The sequence below is a fragment of the Mesoplodon densirostris genome, chromosome 2, assembly GCF_025265405.1.
Source record: "Mesoplodon densirostris isolate mMesDen1 chromosome 2, mMesDen1 primary haplotype, whole genome shotgun sequence".
NCBI classification, from domain to species: Eukaryota; Metazoa; Chordata; class Mammalia; order Artiodactyla; family Ziphiidae; genus Mesoplodon; species Mesoplodon densirostris.
This window is the reverse complement of record NC_082662.1, coordinates 183078761-183100196: the sequence shown is the minus strand read 5'-3', so window position 1 is coordinate 183100196 and position 21436 is coordinate 183078761.

Sequence of the window (21436 nt, the reverse complement as noted above, 5' to 3'; positions counted from 1 at the left end):
TTGCATGAGCTGATTCCTTAAAATAGATCCCTTTCTGTGTATATACATATTGTACTGGTCCTGTTTTTCTGAAGAACCTTGTCTAATACACAAGTTTTAATGCTATATTTATATATTTCAGTCTTCCTTGTGTTCTATTCATCTGAATTTGATTACCTTACCTGTCCTCTAGAGCCTAACTCAAAAGTTAAATTGTCCTTGCATTGAGACATCACCTGTATCAGTTTTCTATTACCATTGTAAAAAATTACCACGAACATTGTAGGTCAGAACAAAAGAAAATTTTTCTCTTATAATTCCACAGGCCAGAAGTGTGAAGTAAGTCTTTTGAGGCTACAGACAATGTGTCAGAGGGCTGTTTCTTTGGAGGTTCCTGGGAAGAATTCATAGCATGCCTCTCCCAGTTCTGGGTCGTCCATCATTCCTCTCTCTGCCTTTGTCCCCACATTGCTTTCTCCTTTTCTCTCTGTCTCCCTCTTATAAAGACACCTCTGATTATATTTAGAATCCATCCAGATACCTAGAATAATCTCTCCATCTCTAGATTCTTAATTATATCTGTGAAGTCCCTTTGCCATGTAAGGTCACATTCATAGGTTCCAGAGATGAAAACCTGGATATTCTTTGGGGCCATTACTCAGCTTACCACCCCTCCCCACCCCCCAAACTGTGATCTCTGTTGATAGTAATAAGTTTAAAGAAAATTATATCCATAATATATATGTATGTGAACATATATATACATATACACACACATATAGTCTAGTTTCATAATATGGACACATATTTTGAACATTATTTGTTTTAAAAATACAAATTGATGGTAATTCCCTGGCAGTCCAGTGGTTAGGACTCCACGCTCTCACTGCTGAAGGGCTGGGTGCAGTCCCTCCCTGGTCGGGGGACTAAGATCCCACAGGCTGCGTGGTATGGCCAAAATAAATAAATAAAATAAAAATTGATTACCATTATGATTATTACTACCACTCTTGTTTTTAATCCTTACAGTAATTAATATTTTATTGTGCACAATCTTAATGTGCCATTTTGATAGCAAACTATGAAGATAGCAAAATGTCAACTTTATTTCTTTTTAAAATGCAAAATGGTTATGATGATTTTAACAAGTTACACAGTCTCTATTGAATGGACCTGATGCTAAAATGCAGTAATTCAAAACACATCTTGCCAAAATATTATGCTGTTTATATAAAATAAGAAAAATTTTATATTATGAAGTAATAAGAACTTGAAGTAATGTAAAGGCTCTGTGATTATATAATACTATATGGGATACTAAGGTGATGTCTATTGATCTAAAAATAGACCTAAAAATATAAGACCTAAAAATGTCTTATTGATTTACAGGAGTTATTTGGCCTAAATCCATCGTATTGCAGTAACAAACATGAAAAGCTGGATTCTAAGCAAAGTTTTATTTCAGAATATGTAATTATTGTCTACTTGGATAGAAATATGATTACAAATTACCTATTTCGTGTATTTTCCTTAAAAAAGTAGTCAAAGTTTAGGCAAGGGGTAAGTGCAGTTCTTCTGCATAAAGAATGCCACAAGGATTTTTTTTCAGTTTTTCTTTTTTTTAGTTCAACTCTATGGACTTATGTTAAATTTCTATGTATGTTTCCCTCTGCCACAATATTTAATATGAATTCAAAGTAGCTATACTTTGGTATGACAGATTAGTGTTTTGGAATAATTCTCTTCTAGGTGATGACTAATTAACCTGGACAGATATTAAAATTAAGCTGACATTTGCCAAGTCAGTGAAAAAATGTACAGATAGAATAGGAAAAGAGAGAAGCTGAGAGAATTGAGCCCAAAATTTCAGACTTCTTTTCCTCTATAAGGGATTTGATGATTCTGGGTGCACAGCTGAGATGCAGGGCAGAACTCACCTGAATCATGGGACAGGGGAATAAAATTAAAATTCAAGGTTACTCAGGAAGATAGGTACAAGGTAGGTAGCTCTGTAAGGCTTTGGGATGAAACTTGAAAGTGATACACCCTGGTTAACAGAATAAAGTCCAGCTCTCATAAGGGCTGGAGCCCAGATCAAATCACTTTGATCGCTGACTAGATATTTCTAATCTAGGAGTGTTTGTATATTCAGCCTAGCTGCCTCTCAGAAGCAAATTAGAATTCTTCTGGAGAAAAAGACATGCACAGAGCCTCAAAGAATCTGTAGATTTTTCTATACAATGCCCATCATTAAATATAAAATAGCTAGATGTACCAAAAGGCTAGTAGCAACAGACTGGTACAACAAATTATTTTGACAGTAATGAAATTTAGATTATAGAGTCACCTGTTTTATTTTTATTTTATTTTATTTATTTATTTGTAACATCTTTATTGGAGTATAATTGCTTTACAATGGTGTGTTAGTTTCTGCTCTATAACAAAATGAATCAGCTATACACATACACATGTTCTCATATCTCTTCCCTCTTGCATCTCCCTCCCTCCTACCCTCCCTTTCCCACCCCATCCCACCCCTCTAGGTGGTCACAAACCACCGAGCTGATCTCCCTATGCTAGGCGGCTGCTTCCCACTAGCTATCTATTTTATGTTTGGTAGTGTATATATGTCCATGCCACTCTCTCACTTTGTCATAGCTTACCCTTCCCCCTCCCCATATCCTCAAGTCCATTCTCTAGTAGGTCTGTGTCTTTATTCCTGTCTTACCCCTATGTTCTTCATGACTTTTTTTTTCTTAGATTCCATATATATGTGTTAGCATATGGTATTTGTTTTTCTCTTTCTGACTTACTTCACTCTTTATGACAGACTCTAGGTCCATCCACCTCACTACAAATATCTCAATTTCATTTCTTTTTATGGCTGAGTAATATTCCATTGTATATATGTGCCACATCTTCTTTATCCATTCATCTGATGATGGACACCTAGGTTGCTTCCATGTCCTGGCTATTGTAAATAGAGCTGCAGTGAACATTTTGGTACATGACTCTTTTTGAATTATGGTTTTCTCAGGGTATATGCCCAGTAGTGGGATTGCTGGGTCATATGGTAGCTCTATTTTTAGTTAGCCAGACTCATCAAGAATAAAAGGGAGAAGACTCAAATCAATAGAATTAGAAATGAAAAAGGAGAAGTAACAACTGACACTGCAGAAATACAAAGGATCATGAGAGATTACTATAAGCAACTCTATGCCAATAAAATGGACAATCTGGAAGAAATGTTCAAATTCTTAGAAATGCACAACCTGTCGAGACTGAACCAGGAAGAAATAGAAAATATGAACAGACCAATGACAAGCACTGAAATTGAAACTGTGATTAAAAATCTTCCAACAGACAAACCCCAGGACCAGATGGCTTCACAGGCAAATTCTATCAAACATTTAGAGAAGAGCTAACACCTATCCTTCTCATACTCTTCCAAAATATAGCAGAGGGAGGAACACTCCCAAACTCATTCTATGAGGCTATCATCACCTTGATACCAAACCCAGACAAAAATGTCACAAAGAAAGAAAACTACAGGCCAATATCACTGATGAACATAGATGCAAAAATCCTCAACAAAATACTAGCAAACAGAATCCAACAGCACATTAAAAGGATCATACACCATGATCAAGTGGGGTTTATTCCAGGAATGCAAGGATTCTTCAATATATGCAAATCAATCAACGTGATACACCATATTAACAAACTGAAGGAGAAAAACCATAGAGCCACCTGTTTTAAATTTACATTTTACTACATGGCTTTTTCCAAAAGTTAAAGCAAATTACTTTAATGATAAATCTAGTGCTTTTCTTATCACTGCAGCAGTAAGAATTGATTTGACTGGATATAATAGAATACCTGTCTAGTAGTTACTTAACAATTAATGGTTTATTTTTTCTATGTAAACAAGTATTTAGGTATGTGGCTCTAAAGTTAGTTCAGTCACTCAATAAATGAAGGTATTAGTTGACCTTAATGACATTTTCTTGGCTCTTTTCTCATGGTTTAAATTCAGCTAGCTATGAAGCTCCAGTATGTTTCAAATAAGAGCACCACCAGCAGCAAAGGATAAGAGAGCTCTCTGTATCAGCAAGGAAAGATTTTGCCAGAAGTACTCTAGTTGGCTCCCTTCCAAGTCCCATTGAACACAACTGTTCATTGCAGAGGAGGGTAGGAATTGAGGATGAAAGGAGAGATCATTAGGTCAAGCATGATTCGTTCCCCAGTGAAGGGCTCATTGAATCCTGAATGGAACTGTGAATCCCTTGGTAAAAAAGTGGGACAACAGGGGATTTTTTTGGCTAAGACAAACCCTAGAATGTGTACTAAGATAATTTTTGTTTTGTTTCCACTTTTATTAACCACTCTGTAATTGGCACCAAAATTATACTTAGTACATGTTTAGCATTAATAAATATTTTTGGAGTGAATGAATGCATAAGAGGATCTGCAACAATCCTTTTAGTAAGAATTGATACCTGCCACTTTTATTTGTTTTATTCTTTCTCTGTTAGGAAAACATTAACAGGAGATGGATATTTATTAATAAAATAATTTGTAGATGAATAGTCATTATAAGGGCAATTGAAAGAATACAGTTTTATTAAATCATGGCAATAGATGAAAAGACATTAAAAATTGTAGATTTTACATTTAAAAATATTTAGCTAAGTTGTTGAGGTATATTAACTTGCTTTTATTTAAAATTTTTGAAAAATTGAATATATTTCAAGTGTAATTTCTCAAATCTTGTTTTGACATATACTTTCATGTTGAACATAACTTGAGGCAACTTCTATTTCATTTTTGCTTTAGCAAAAAAGTGTCCTTTTCATATTAACTCATTTAATATAAAGTTTTGTAAAAATAGATGTAGGTGGTACGTACACAAGAATATATTGTTTTAAGCATTTGTTTGTTAAAATAAATGTCTTAGTATTAAGTTAACAGCACAAGCTACCATCGTATGACCAATTTTTAAATCATTCAGATATTATCTGAGTCATAAAAAAGCAAATATAGTGTCATATTAACAATCTGTATACCAGTCAATATCAAATCATAACTTATTTAATGGTATTTTGAGAAAAAGATAAACTTTTTCTAAGTTTTTTAATGACATTATTAATATTCAATTTTAATCTTTATGTTGTATAATTTACTAGCAAAATGTCACTATGCAATTTTTCAAATCCCAATCTATTGAGATGCAAATTAACAACATTTGGTAATTCATTTATTTGATAGTAATAATAATCCTAATGGGTTTGATTGAATAGTATTTTAATTTTGCATAAAAAATGTATCTTGGCCTCTAATGGCTAAACTCAAAGTTGCCTTTTACATCATAATTTGATTTTATAAATTATTTGTGGTCATGTGAGGTTTAAATTCATGTAGCTTAACTTATTTTTAACCTGTTAATATTGTCTCCATGTATAGTTCAATTGCATTCTTGACTTATTCTTCTGACATCAGTAAATGGGAATAGGTTATACAAAATATTTGATAAAGCATCCAGAGTACAATTTAATTAAACATTTGTTTTGTAATGTAAACATTTCCACTTTTGTTAACAAAATAGCAGTGAATATAGATTTACAACAATATTTTCAGTTAGTGTTTTATTATCAATTAGAACTCACTAAATGACTTTTGATCAATATTTTTAGAAATGAGGTGGTATCTAGATTTATGACAAAAGATCCAAAATACAGAAATTAACTTGAATATGCAAATACTACCTGCAATTTGTCTTTGATCTATAAATAACTTTTAGCTTTTATCTCCTCATTTATGTGTGTACAACTTTGTTTCCTCTTCTTTTTTACTTTAATTTTACCCCAAAGAAATGGATGAGGAAAATGAGAACTGTATTTATTGAACTATGTACAAGGGTTTCTGCTAGACACAGAAGTAAGTTAATTTGCCCAAGTTCACAGAACTAGTAATTAATATAATTAACCAGATTCACAAGAGTACAAACTAAGCCCTGTTTCACTGTAATAATTGTTCTTTTTTATGATGTCAGGTGATTAGTAACTTTATTAAATCCAGACTCTAGTATTTGAAGACCCTTTTGAAAGTAATCACAGCCTAATACAAATTGATACTTTATAACTCATTTATAGCTCAGTAACTTTGTAAGACTGTTGTAGTCAGTTTTGTAAATATTCGAAAAAAGCTAATTTGTCATTTACCCTTTCACCTAAGTTTTTGACAACTTAGACTGTTTCTTACCACTGTCCATCCAAATATCACCCCTTCTTCAAGTTCATGTTTAGTATCAAATACTTATATTAATTTTTCCTTAAATATCTTATCCATGTTGATTTCATATTTATGAACTTCATTTGATATTTTAAATTACATATTGCTTTAATATTTATATTTAATGTTGGCATTATTAGGTAGATAGGTTTTATAAATTTTCTCTGACAGTTCATTTTCTAATATCTATCAGTAAGCAGTAAGATTACATAAAAAGAAAAAATATATATTGGCATGTGTATAAATAATATTAAGGTAAGTTGTGTTTAGGTGAAACATTTATAGATTAGTTTATATGTTAGTGCATTTTAAATAATTTTAAAAATTAGAAATTACAGATATTTGAAGTACAATACAATCTTCTGAATTTACTGGTACGTAACTGATCTACTGCCAAGAGAAATAAAGATAGTAAGTCCTCTTCTCTGGTTAGAAGTATTATGTATAAAAATATAACGTGAATAAGACATTATATATATATCTGTTAAATATTATGTATTGGCATATAGGATTAAATATCAATTAGACAAATTACATGCTTTGTTTTGATAAAGAGAAATGATTCTCATGTAAAAAAGAATTCAAGTGCAATAATAATTTTAATAGGAATGACTGGTAAACGGTACAGAGAAATTAGAATAAAAAAAATGCATGAGAGAGAAATGAGTATACATTTGCAATAAAGTCCAGGCAACATTTCAAACTGAGAATAGACCCTCATTTTAGAGGGTGCAGATAGTGCATGGAACTTTTGCCAATAATGCAGAGTAGATCAAGTCGACCTTCTTCATAATTCATTTTTTGATGAACCCCTCATAAATATGTTATGCTTTGCATGTGCAGATAAATTTTAGTGAGGTCATTATTTGAGCTAACTATGAAGAGTAGATTTTTTTCTTTTTTATCTGGGAACATAAAATATTTTCTGCAGGTTTTGCTGAAATAAAGCAAGTTGGTAATTATAGAAAGAATTAAGTGTCTCATTTGATTATATATGTATATACATAGATAAACATCAATTAATTATTCAAAATCTTTGTCATATCCTTAAGATGCTCAGGTTTGGAAGACCCATCTTGTTTTATATTTTAGGAATTCCTGTTGTTTTTCTAACATGTAAGGTCATCTGCATTCAAGTTCTTCCTTTACATGTTCTTTCTAGACAGAACAGTCAGTATAATACTACACTGTCTATTGCTTTTTTGGAATATATTTGCTGTAATATAGTATGAGCCTAGAATAACAGTAGTGTTCAGTGAATTTAGAAAATGCGGAGACTATTAAAGTAATTTAACTGGGGTTAGAATTATTCAGGTTAGGCCCTTATATTTATATTTATTAAGAAGATTATTGCATTGTGTTAAAATTTCTTATTCAATTCTACCTTTAAATAAGTTCTTCCATACTGAAAGCCTGAAATTGTCTTAAATTACCCAGAATCTAATACAGAATCTCGAACAGAGGAAACACTCAATAATTTTTTGATTGAATGAATTAATGATATACTTTTTCCAAAGTCAGTTTACTATGAAGGGCTCATCTGAATTTCTAGACATAAGGCTGGCTGTCACTGAGGAAGGACTTTGATCAAGAGTGGCCTATTCAACTAATTTAAACCCAGGTGACAGGGATTGGCCCAGAGTTGGGCAGTATGGAGACACAGGGTAGAAATAACCTTGCAAAGAACAAATATTCTCTGCAGTCATGACAGTTATATTTTAAATCCAATTATAATTTAAAATGAAAATTATCCTGTAGTTGACAGTAAGTCACTTATAGCAATTATCATTCTAAATGCAGTTTGTTCTTCAAAATGAGTAAGTAAAATGAAGTCGAATGTTGACAGTAGAAAAAGACCAAGAGAGTTATATGTAAAAGTTTCAAATATAATGACATTTAACTATGATAGTCTGATTTATCTACATAAGCTATAGAAATGACATAATAAAGAAGAAAAAACCTTAAACCTATTCAACCTGGAAACATTTACAATTAACCTTGGGATATTTTATTTTGTACACAAATTGCATACATGTTATCTGTTGTATCAGTCAGTGTTCAAGATAAGATAACAGTAAGATAACATATTGAAGGACTTTTCATAGGGAGTTGGCTTATACAGTGGTGGAGACAGCTAAGCAAATCCAAATTCTGAAAAGTAGACCATTAGGAAGGAAAAATCACAAGCAAATTTGAACCTCGCAGGATGGCCAAAGCTGTTGTCCACAGACAGTCAAGATGGGGAGACGTAGGGCAGGCTGGAATTCCATGAACAAGGGCCAAAGCTGTTGTCCACAGGTGGAATTCTTTAGCTCTGCTTTTAAAACTTTCTAACTAATTAAGTTAGGCACACAGAAAAATATCACTGAAAGTCCACTAATTAGGGAATCTAATTACATCTATAAAACTCCTTCAGGGCCTCCCTGGTGGCGCAAGTGGTTGAGAGTCCGCCTGCCGATGCAGGGGATACGGGTTCGTGCCCCGGTCTGGGAGGATCCCATATGCCGCGGAGCGGCTGGGCCCGTGAGCCATGGCCGCTGAGCCTGCGCGTCCGGAGCCTGCGCGTCCGGAGCCTGTGCTCCGCGACGGGGGAGGCCACAACAGTGAGAGGCCCGCATACCGCAAAAAAAAAAAAAAAAAAAAAAAAAAAAAAAAAAAAAAAACTCCTTCACAAGAGCAGTAGATTAGTGTTACTAAGCAACCGGGGACAGTAATCTAGCCAAAGTAACATATCAAAAAGCCATCACATCTATCCATTACTTATATTATTTCAGTCCTAAAAAATATAAAATCCTGTTTTTATTTGGCTTATTAATGCAAAAAATTTTCCATGTAAAGTTGTTCATACTGTCTCAATAATACCTATGGATATACCATTGACTTACTAACCATCTTCTTAATATTGGGCATAAGTAGTTTTCAACTTTTCATTTTCATAAATAATATCATTCTGAATATATTTGCATGTAAAACCTTATCAACTGTGTTACTGGAGCAGAGATTATGAGCACTCAAATTTAATATTCGATATTGTTTTCATTAGTTTTAAATTATATATTAAATGTTCTGTGAAAACTCAGGCTTTCTCTTCCCCACATCTCCTTCTCTATAATTAATCAAGCCCTACAGTCAAGGTCACAGTCATGTGTTCTTTGTTTGGGCCTATGGTATCAATGAGTAGAATTTTCATGAGAAGATCTAAATGGATGCAAATTGTTTATTATATACGGAGTATATAGTATTTGGGATTTGTTCCTCTCCTATGATCTCTGTTGAAGTGCTCTTGTTGCTTTATTCTTCTTTTTTTTCTCTTGGAACTACATGCAAGGCATGTAACTACTGTAGAAAGTAGAAACCAAGGCAACTACTGTAGAAAGTTATGTGTAGGCATCACTTGGAAGAATGTCTTAGCCCTTGGGAAGCTCTTGCAAGTACCTTAGAAAGCCAAGAAGGGTCAGCTTGATTTCCAGGTCATGGCACAAAAGTTTAAAACAGTTTACTCTTGCCCTTGGAAGAAACTATTTTTCTCCTGGGCAATCTTTACTTCTAACATTAGAATGTAAAGAATCCAAGAGCCAAGATTTAACCCAGTTCTCTAAATTAAGGGGAACAAGAGAGCCACTAAAGCCAGAGGACTAGTCCCCATGGCTCATAAAGAACCAAGCATCTTCCAAAGAGGGAGTTTACATCATAACTGGAACTAAAGCATTTGGATGAAATAAAGAACATTTGTATAACTACGGTATGCTGGGCATACATCTAATAGGATTCTAAGGGTTCATGGAAGTCAAATGTCTGAACACTTAGGAATCTAGGAGCCTGTCTGCACACATGAGAAATATCACTGTAGTTGGTAGAAATATTAGTGACAGTTTTTATGCACTGGAGTCCTAACAGGATGACTCAGATCTTCAAATGAAAGGAAATGTTAAAATGTTTTAAATAAAAAATCTCATGTAAAAGGTTATGTACATCAGAAGTAAGCTCCAACAAAAGTATCCATTTTGTTGAAAACTTCAAATGTATTTATCTTATTTGGATTTCGATTGGGACACTTCTAATAATTAAGTAGAAAAATAATTAAAATATTATTATATCCTACTGTATGGAGATACCATGTTGGCACATATCTGTGGATGGATATTTCAATGGTTAATAGGTAGATGTATAGATAAATAGAGATATATAGCTATAGATAGGTATGTATATATATATCTATAACTATTGTCTGTCTGCTTTGTGTTGTACACTATTCTATGTTATACTCACACAGAAGACATCAAAATAGTAATGCCACTGTCTTCATGGATTTAACATTCTTAAGGGGGAGAAATAATTTAAAAACAAATACAATTATTTAGAATATATTGTATTATACATAATATCATGCTGATTTCTGATTAATACAGTATTTCTTAAATAGGGAAACATATCACTAGCTGTGAGTAAACAACAGATAAAAATGACCATATTGGGCTTCCCTGTTGGCGCAGTGGTTAAGAATCGCCTGCCAATGCAGGGGACACAGGTTCAAGCACTGGTCCGGAAGATCCCAAATGCTGCGGAGCAACTGAGCCCATGTGCCACAACTACTGAGCCTGTGCTGTAGTGCCCACGAGCCACAACTACTGAGCCCATATGCCACAACTACTGAAGCCTGCGTGCCTAGAGCCTGTACTCCGCAACGAGAAGCCACCACAATGAGAAGCCCGCACACCGCAATGAAGAGTAGCCCCCGCTCGCTGCAACTAGATAAAGCCTGTGCGCAGCAGCAAAGACCCAACAGCCAAAAATAAAATAAATAAATTTATTTTTTTTTAAAAATGACTACATTAAAATAAAGAGCTTACTCTTTTTTTTTTAATAAAGAACTTACTCTTTTTTTTTTTTTTTTTTTTTTTTTTTTGCGGTACATGGGCCTCTCACTGTTGTGGCCTCTCCTGTTGCGGAGCACAGGCTCCAGATGCACAGCCTCAGCAGCCATGACTCGTGGGCCCAGCCGCTCCGCGGCATGTAGGATCCTCCCAGACTGGGGCACGAACCCCTGTCCTCTGCATTGGCAGGCAGACTCTCAACCACTGCGCCACTAGGGAAGCCCCTAAAGAACTTACTCTTGATGAGCAAATAGTATTAGGAAAAATGAATAGGTGAGCCCAAAATGGGAGGGCTATATTAGTGAAATATATAACCAACAAAGAACTCATGCTGAGAATATATAATAGACTACCATGTCAATAAGATAAAAACAGATGACTAGTAAAATGGACAAGAGAATCAAATAGCTAATTTGCCAAACAGGAAATCTAAATGGCAAATAAACATGTGAAAATATGTTTGACTTCATTAGTAATCAGATAAATTTAAAAATATGAAGTACAAAGGTACTGTTACTGGAATGACTAAAATTTTAAGATCGATGGTGTAATGTGAGAGTTTAGAGTCATGGAAGTTTTGTACATTGCTAGTGAGAATAAATATTGATTCAACCATTTTAGAAAACAATTGACATCACTCATGTTAAATACACATGTCTATAATACAGTAATTTCATTCTCTTAAGTATATATCCAACTGAAATCCATGCATATATACTTGCATATGTATATACAGAAGACAGGTCCAAGAGTATGCATAACTGCATTATTAAAAAGAGCTACAAACTGGTAAAACAAGATATAACAACAGGGAATTAGGTAAATTGTATTAATTCATAGAGTGACATGCAATATATCCTTGAAAATACATGGACTATGTACCTAAATACAATAACCTGGATGAGGTGCAATCAATGCAAAGCGAAAGATATAAAATATGACATACGCTGCCTAATTCCATTTATACTAAGTTCAAAACAGGCCAGACTAAACTCTAGTAATGTATACTGAAATGACTAAACGCTAAAATGAAAATGCAAAACACAGTCAATGTAAATCCATATGGAGGGTCATTGAGTCCTGACGATGTTTTATGTCTTTATTAAGGTGAGGGTTTTATGAGTGTTCACACTGTAAAAATAAAAGTGTATAATTATTTTATACATTCTTTTATATGTGTGTTATATTTCACAATAAAAAGTTGTATAAGGTTAAAACGTTCATAGGTATTTTAAAATTAATCTGCATTATCCGATTCAATTAACTCTCATTTACTATCCAAATAATTATTTGCTATGGAGTGTTGCCTTATGATAGGAAACTCATTTAAAATCCTTTCATTTAATATTTTTGAGAGTTTACTATAATTGTATCTGCCAAGTACTGTTGTAGGTAATCAAGATTCACAGGGAAGAAGATGGAGTACTCAGCTTATAAATATTCTTTTTAAATGTTATGGTCTTTAGAATGTGTATTTTGCTCAGGAGGCCATTACTAATTTAACTTTATTGAAATTGTGCTGATAAGCATGATACAATGATTCTTCTTGACCAATTCATTGTGATTTACCAAGACTGAACATGGGTGAGCCAAAAAGGTACTAATTAATCTATCAGTTAATCTGTCAATCTCATATCTGGTGACTTGAAGAAGCTCCCTCCCCCACTAAAGGATCTGAAGAATTGTATACCTACTTTCCTTATGAAATGTCTGTTTTCTCTGTAATCAAAGAGATCTGTAGAGATGAAAATTATTATCTTTTCTATATGTTACATTTTTCATTTTTCTGAAGTGTGATTATTTATAAAGTCTCTGAATGTTATGTAAATTAGGACAGTGTGAAGAACACTAGGAGATAAAGTTGCCTGTAAAATATATTTCAAGTAACTTAATAGCATTTTGACCTTCTTTCCTTTATCCTTGCAAAGCAATGTGAATCTGTGAGAATGAACATTTTCTGTTAGTTGTGAGTGGTGTATATTTTCTGACAAGATAGTTTGCTATTTTTTTAAAAAGAAATTCTGAAAGGTTTTATTCTTTTTGAGCTCCAATACAGATAATGAAATTTTGATCACTAAGTTGTAATATTATAATTTTGAAACAAAAGTATTTTGTTCATATAAATCCATTGAAAAGGAACATTTGTTTGGAACAAGTTTAATAAGCTGCTGATAATCTTCCACTTTTCTTTTTCAAAGTAGATATCAGGAATATCAGCTTGATTCCTAACTGAATTCACAGTGTGTTTATCAGTATCATCTTGCTGCTCATTTCTGATTAGCAATAAAACTCATAAAAACAAACCAAACATCTAAGGATTTCTAAGTCAGATGGCTTGAGTACTTAGTGTTTAATATTTACTTCTAGTATTTCTGGTGAAATATGCCCTGGGATGGTGGGAGGGATTCTATTTTTGCCAAAAATTATGGAAGCAGATGCCCAGGTAGACTTGGGAGAGGTCTCCTGGGAACATCCAATAAGGGGTGGCCGAAGCATAAGACATCCAAGCGTCCTTTCTCTGCTTCTGGATATTGTTGTGTGTGGATATGATACTTTCGCCTATCTTGAAACCATAAGAGGGAATTGTCTTTGAATGAAAACCTGTTAGTGACAAGAGAACATTGTATCAAGTGGCTTAATCTTCACCAAGTTTGTTCAGTTATCTTCCTCTCTAAACCTATACATTGTACATCGTAAGTACTACTTATATTCTCTTTAGTTTTCATATGCCAATCTGTTAATCTGAAATACTAATTTATATTTGTTCTATTGCAAGAGGAACAAAGGCACATTATTTTTTATTTACTTTTTAAAAAACATATATTTATTGAGTTCCAGTTATGTGCCAGGAACCCTTCTAGAAGGAAAGCAAACAGAGGGCATAAAATATACATTCATGCCAGTTAGTGACTCAATCAAGATGACAAAATATAATACGTTCTATATGCAAGGTATGAAAATCTCAAATTACTGAATAATATAATCCTCTCATTTAAAATATTATATTTCACGTTAGCACACCATGGCAATAAGATAACATTTATACTTCCAGTATACATTAATTTCCCTCTCTTTTGGGTCCAGTCAGAATTATTGAACAAAACACATTACATGAAGAATCCAGCTGGAATTCAGTCAAGGAAGTAGAATAAGGAACATGCAGATTTTGAAATTTAAGTTAAAATAGTCAAAAGGAGAAGAGCAATCTGAAATATTTTAATGAGAAAAACTGCAAAGTATTTTAAAGCTCATTGAACCCAAAATGGGAGCATCTGAGTTTTGTTCCTGACTTAGGAGATGTAAGATTTTATTGTAGCAAGTTGCTTAATATCATAATGGTTCAATATCATAATATAAAATATTTATTTCAGTGTGTTAGGAAAAGCAAATATGAATAGAGATTAAGGATTTTTTAAATAAGTATAGAGAATTGTGTAACCATAATGTATCATCAAGAAAAGTATCAAGAGGACAAGAGGAATTATCTGATTAAGAGTTAGATATAAGTGAATAAATTAGAAAAACTGTAAATACATTGATCTATGAAGGTGACAATTCTCGAGCCTCATTGCAGTCACTTCTATCCTGTGAGGGGAAGCAATCCCATCTGTGGTACCATTTTCTGTTGTCTAAGACTTGTGTGTTCCAGTAACAGAGTCAAAGAGAAGATTTTGCTGTTGCTGCAGGGAGTTGGCTGTGTTGCTGATGAAACATGTGTTAATTACTCCATCTATTGAAGCGTTTGTGTGTGAAAATATATTCACAATTATATAACTATTTTCACTGTAAATAAGTTTCTTTACACATTTCCAAGCTATCTCTCATTTCATTTGTTTTTGATCTATTTTTCTCACCTACAGTGGTGCAAAGTATAATAAATAATCAAACAAAAAACTTCCAAATGAAATCAGTAATGGAATTAGAGGGAGAAACATGATATAAGGTAGCAGTGACACAGGGTAGAATAGAGGAAAACAAACAAGGTCAGTTATAAGAAATCCAAATGAAATTATCAAGAAGTGAGTAAGAATCAAAGCTCAGAACTTGGGCAGAGGAAGCAACAGGAGAGAGGAGGTGGGGGAAGGGGGCTCGATTGGAAAGTGTTGCCCTAACCTAGTTAATTTCAGCAAAGTGAATTTGTTCAAGCTTTAGACTAATTTTACAGGTTCTGGGGTGCATTTGCTTTCTTGGTGCCTCATATTTTTTTAATGTTTTTCTAAATGTATGCGTCTCAGGCAGACATACATCTGTAAATACATAAACTCTTGACACTGAGTACATTTAAATACATGCAGTACATTTATATAGTCAGTAAAATTGCATTTTCCATATTAATTCATTCAGTCTTAAATGATTATAAAAGAGAAGCAATGCTAAGCATTACAGAGATACATTAGAATAGGATTTTGATTCGTATAAAATCAACTATTATGTGGTTCATAATACACTTCATACACTCTTAAATCAAGCGTATTTTGAGCGCCCTTAATATGTCAAAATGTACTTGGAACTGATACAAAATAAAATCTAAACATAGAATATTTAGACCTAGGATAAAGGAAAAAAATAGACCAGAGGATGATAGGTAGATTACCTATTTTTAAGAAGGAATTGACAGAAATGTATAAATAATTTATTATAGGAATGGAAGAAAGTGAGATAACAACCGTTTATTTAAAATTAAGGATATTTCACTGAAGATTTTTGTCATTAGCACAGTCACAGCAGGTGTGATGATACATGGTGACTTGAAGATGGTGAGTCTTGATTTAGGAATAGTGACAGTTCGGTGAATGCATAAAACGTTCAGAAGTATTGAAAAAATTTAAGCCTTCCAGCACAATATATATTTAGAGATTATTTGGTCTATAAATGTTAATTTCATAATTTTTTCTTTCTCGCTTTGCTTTCGTATATAAGTGTTAGATGACAGCAGAGAGATAACAGAGGAAACAGGTGTAATAAAATTGAAGATATTAAAATCTAAAATGGCATGTCAGGATTTTCTGTGAATTTATTTTACAATATTCTTTCCAGCTTTAATTTTCATGGATTAGAAATGTTGACTGGACTATCTATATACAGGTTTTCATTTCCTCTTGTTTACTCTAATGAGTCACAAGAGCATCCTGGGTTATTAGTTTTCCCAGCTATTAGAGACTTGATTACTTCCTTTTCCATTTATTTTATTTTCCTCCTTAGCCCTTCTGGAATACAGCTTTCTAAATAATCTTCCATTTACCTGGTTGCCTATTCCCTGTGGATTTGATTATTTTTAGACTGGTCACAAGTATGTTTGAGAAATAATGCACTACTTGAATTTTTTAAATTCTTTTTTTTGTTATGTTTTGAATTTTCTGTTTTGCCGTAAGTATGTGTCAACCCCAGAATCTCAGAGGTTTGGCTTCATCGTAATTTACTGAATTACTTCATGGGTATATAGTTAATGCTGCTATTTAGACAGTTTTAAAATAAGTACAATATTATCCTTATTTAATGTCTTTATCACTTACACTATTCAAATTTACCTATTCCTATCTCCCATGTCTATAAACTAACTTTAAAGAGTTTTATTAGCTTTCATCTATTCTTTAGTTGATAAAGGTATCTGTATATGTATGCCTATGTCATATCCATACCAATCTCATATATTAACAGCACAGACATGGATTTTAATATGAAGAGTCCATAAAGACAGAACACTAGAACTGGAAACAGAGATCTAGGAGCTCTTTCTGATTTTTTCTGAACTTACTTCTTGGGGTTGTTTCGAGGATAACTGAGTTATACTATTTTAAAATCCTTTGTAGTCATGTGCCATATGTATGTCACGTACTATTTAATATGAAATTTAATCCATCATCCCTGACAAAATCTGTGTTTCCTAGCATCAAAATTAACATAGTCTTTATTTCAGTCCCTAACTGAATCTTGGATGCCTATGAGACCTTTAGGCAAGCACTTATGAATTACATCAATAAGCATCCTGGTAGGCACAAACAAACAAAAGGAAAAACAACTATTTGGGTAAAAAATGCATATCTTTTTTCCCTCTTGAATGGCACTGTCTACATAGAACTTAAACACATTGAGAAAAAGCTTAATTAAAAGTCTAACAATATTCTCTGTGTATCCTGAGATTTTTGTTTGGTTTTTTTTCTCTTAGAAGACAGTGTATTTCTTTCATTTTAAAGCTATATATACACCCCAAATTCTTAGTTTTCTAGAATTATTTTTATCCAACCTAAATGATGTAGTAATAATTACCAGACATCATAGCCTCTAGAAGCACTTTTTACAAAATAACAGCACAAACAAAAACATATACAGGAACTCATCCCCCAAATGCTCAGGCATTATTTACTATTTACTTTATACTCATAGATTTCTTTGAGAAATAGTTTGCTCTTTGGCATAATTTCAGATATAGTATAAAATAACATATATACTGTCAAATAAATAATGGTAATATCATAACTCTGAATGGTATTGCTTCACTGAATGGTCTATAATTGAGTCTGTGAATAAGGATATGAATGCTATTGTTTGCAAAGAGATGGTAATCAAGATTATTCCCCTGAGCTCTAGGATAGTGCGCATATTTCTTAAAATATAACCAAGATTTTATTTAAGACTGGATGTGTTGCAATTGTTTTCTATATAGACCCCGTCTGTACTCCTATTACTGGATTCTTAAAAGACTAGGTGCATTTCAAGGACAGGACCATGATCATCTTTGTACTAGCAACAAACTGGGTGTCTTGCACACCACATTCATTCGGTGTATGTCTACTAAATGGAAACTTCCTGTTATTTATTTTTTTAAAAATTACAAGACAGAAGATGGCTATTTACATTTGTTGCTACAGAACCCAGAGGAAGATTTAGTTTAAGGAAGTAACCATCAACTGTGTCAGTGACTTAGGAACTTAGCAGTCAATCACTTTGTCTCTCTTGGGTTTTCACATTTTAATCAGAGCAGCACTGTGAAATGCTTTGGACCTGACTTCACACTTAATCTGTGAACTTCCACAGGAGGTAAAAAGGGGACAAGTGACAACCAACTGGAAAATGTGTGGGACAACAGACTGGAATAAAATGAGCAATAATGAAATTAACACCCAGTGATACCAGCGGAAGGCTTCTCCTAATGGCTTTAATCAGCAATCACGGACCATAGGAAAACTTCCAAGGCAGAATTAATTGTGTTAACTGTTTCCTTGGAGAAACTGTAAACATTCAACTCACCTGCTTTTTAAAATTAGGATCAGAAAACTGAAATATAATTTATTTATAGATTAAAGAAAGTTAAAGATTTTTTTTCTTTAAAGAGGAAAGAAGAGATACAGTCAGCTATGGGGAAAGGAAGAAAAAAACAGATACATGTAGAAATAAAAGGGGAGAAAAAAGAGGTACATGACAGATAAAAGAATAAGAAGAGAGCTGGACATAAGAACTTAAGCAAAATCAATAGAGAGAAGCAGAAAATGCTGGCTCAACATAGATTTCAAAAAAAGAGGAAGAGTAAAAAAGGAGAGAAAAGAAGGTAGAGAGAGGGTAAGGAGGAAAGGTGGGAAGGACAGCCTGAAGCGAAATGAGGGAGGTAGAGTTTGGGGCTGGGGCGGGGGATGCTAGAGGAGAGTCAGAGGGAGAGGAAGGGAAAGGGAAATAGTGAGAGAGAAAAGGAAGCTCACCTATAACGGTTTGGGTGCTGCCAAGCAGAGCAGACAGCAGATGAACAGCCAGTAGGGCTGCCCTGGTAGAGGTGAGCTGCCTACCAGCCTGCACCAGTCACAGACTTATTTTCTAACACAAATCTCACCTCTGAGCTCCAAGGCTATGTATTTAACTGCTTAGCTGACAGTGCCTCTTGGATTCACTGTAGGTATCTTAAAAATACAATGTCCAAACCTGTCCTTGCCACCCAGCATCCCCACTGAGGAGTGGACATCACCATCACCCCTGCTAGCTAAACATCCATCTTTCCCATATTTATATATTTTTTAAAATCCTGTAGTATGTAGATAAAATAGATAGGGACAAATATTTTAAAATATATATTCATCTAAATATAGATATCATTAGAAAATAAAATAAAATTTTATTTACCTATTTTATTTTAATACAAATTTATATACACACACACACACACACACACACACAAGGTATGTATGCAAGAGGATCCAGTGTTACTGCAAGCAGAGGCAAGAGAGGATATGTTCTTGAATATTAGATCTCAGTAAGGTTAGATATGTTTCTTTGCTTTTTCGTTATCGTTTTTGATATTTTCAGCTGAGTTTATTCCTTAGCCATGAGCAGTTCAAGTGGTGAAAGTTAACACTTTCTAGGATTGATGCATCAGAGGAAAGAATATTTGAGGCCAATAAAGCAGCTATAAGTTGGGGCAGAATCTGTAGATCCAAGAAAATCACAGAGACAGTGAGCCACTTCTCTGAAAAAATCTTGGGTTGAAAACCAAATTATGCATAAATGATGGAGAGCCCCAGGGGGCCTGATTGAAAGGCAGCAGAGGAAATCATAGTAATAGAGGAGAGAGAACAGCTGTTGCATACTACAAGAGAGACGACATTTGCAGTTTGAGTCCAGGCAAGTTAACTGCGTACTACAACTACAACAGCAACATCAGCAAGAAAGTACCTTGAAAGGAATACAACAGAATATGGGAATGGCTGCAGTCTAATCTCAACAGTGCCCACCCAATTTTCAACCAAAAATAAGCAGATATGCAAAAAAAAAAAAAAAGAAAAAGGAGAAAGGTCCGCAAACATAGGGATTTGTGACCTAGTCAAAAAAATAAGTCCAACTGGGCAGAGATGGTGAATTGAACAAACATTTTAAATCAGCTGTTATACATTCATATAAAACTTTAAACAAAAATGTGTTAGCAGTGAATGAACAACTGAGCCCTATGTTAGTGACTTAGAATAGCCAAAGAGGTTTTAAAAAAAGGAAGAGAAAAAATGAAGGATTACATGATAGATGCTAAGACCCAATTTAAGCCAATGTTGATCAAAACTGTTTGGTATCCATTAAAAGGACAGACATAAAGGTCATGAAAGAAAATTGAATGTACACAAATAGGCCCAAATAGATATAGTAAATTGATCTTTGCAAAAGTTATGATGGCAGTTCAGTGAGAGAAATGAATATCTTTTTGACAAATGGTAAACAGAACAACTGTATATAAATAAACTTGACCCTTACCTCTTAATATACAAAAGTTAACTTGAAATAAATCACAGATTGAAATATAAACAGTAAAACTTTAAGGTACCTAGAAAAACATAGAAGAAATATTTTACAACTTTGAGGCAGGCAAATGTCTCTTAGATAAGATACCAAAAAGCATGAAATTTATATAAAAAGTATACATTTTTATATGTAATGGTTTATATATATATTAGATGATAGATGATTGATGATGGATGATAGAAAGACAGATGATACATAAAATGATGTATGCTTCAGAAAGTCAGTGCCTCTTATGATTCTGTCACACACTGTTATATATTTGTTGAATAATGTTTTACAAGATTTAACGATTCTTTGATAGTAGGGTATACAACAAACTGACACTTGGGTAAATGAAGGGCAGAATTCTTTGTTACTTGTAGTTCCAAGGGAGAGAAGACTGTTAGCATGGCCAGAGGAGGGATTGCTCTTGAGGACAGGGTAACAAATTGGAGCTTTAGGGGGCAGCTCCTGTATGGCATGCAGGGACAGGTGGGTAGCTAGACTTTGCTCTCTGTGGATTGACTAATTTGAGTAATTTCACTGGTTTAGGGACACGGGGACAGTCCCTAGTTGTCTGGTTCCTGGCTATTAGGGTGGATGCCTAGTGACCCAGAGAGTGAGAGCTCTACAAGGGAAGTGGTTGGCTTTGTGCACTTAATCAGTTGCTCAAAAGGGGGAACTAACTGACTGGCCTCTAGCCAGGGTCTAAAATACTGGGTTGACAGAATTTTGTAAAAACTGTATTACAGATAATTGTAATACAATGATTGTACCTTGGAAAAAAATCCTAAATTTTGAGGGTCATGTATAACAAGCAGAAAATTTTAAGTAATAATCTGAACTAATGTAAACACAAATAAGTTAAAGTTATACTTATTAAAGAAAATATTTTCTGCAAACAAGCTACTCTGCAATGTGAGATTCATAGAGCTGGAACATCACTTAATATTCATGACTTTATATTCACCTCTGAAAGAAATATTTATAGCATTGTTTTCAGAAAGTACAGCAAATAGTACATAAAACATCTTGCAGAT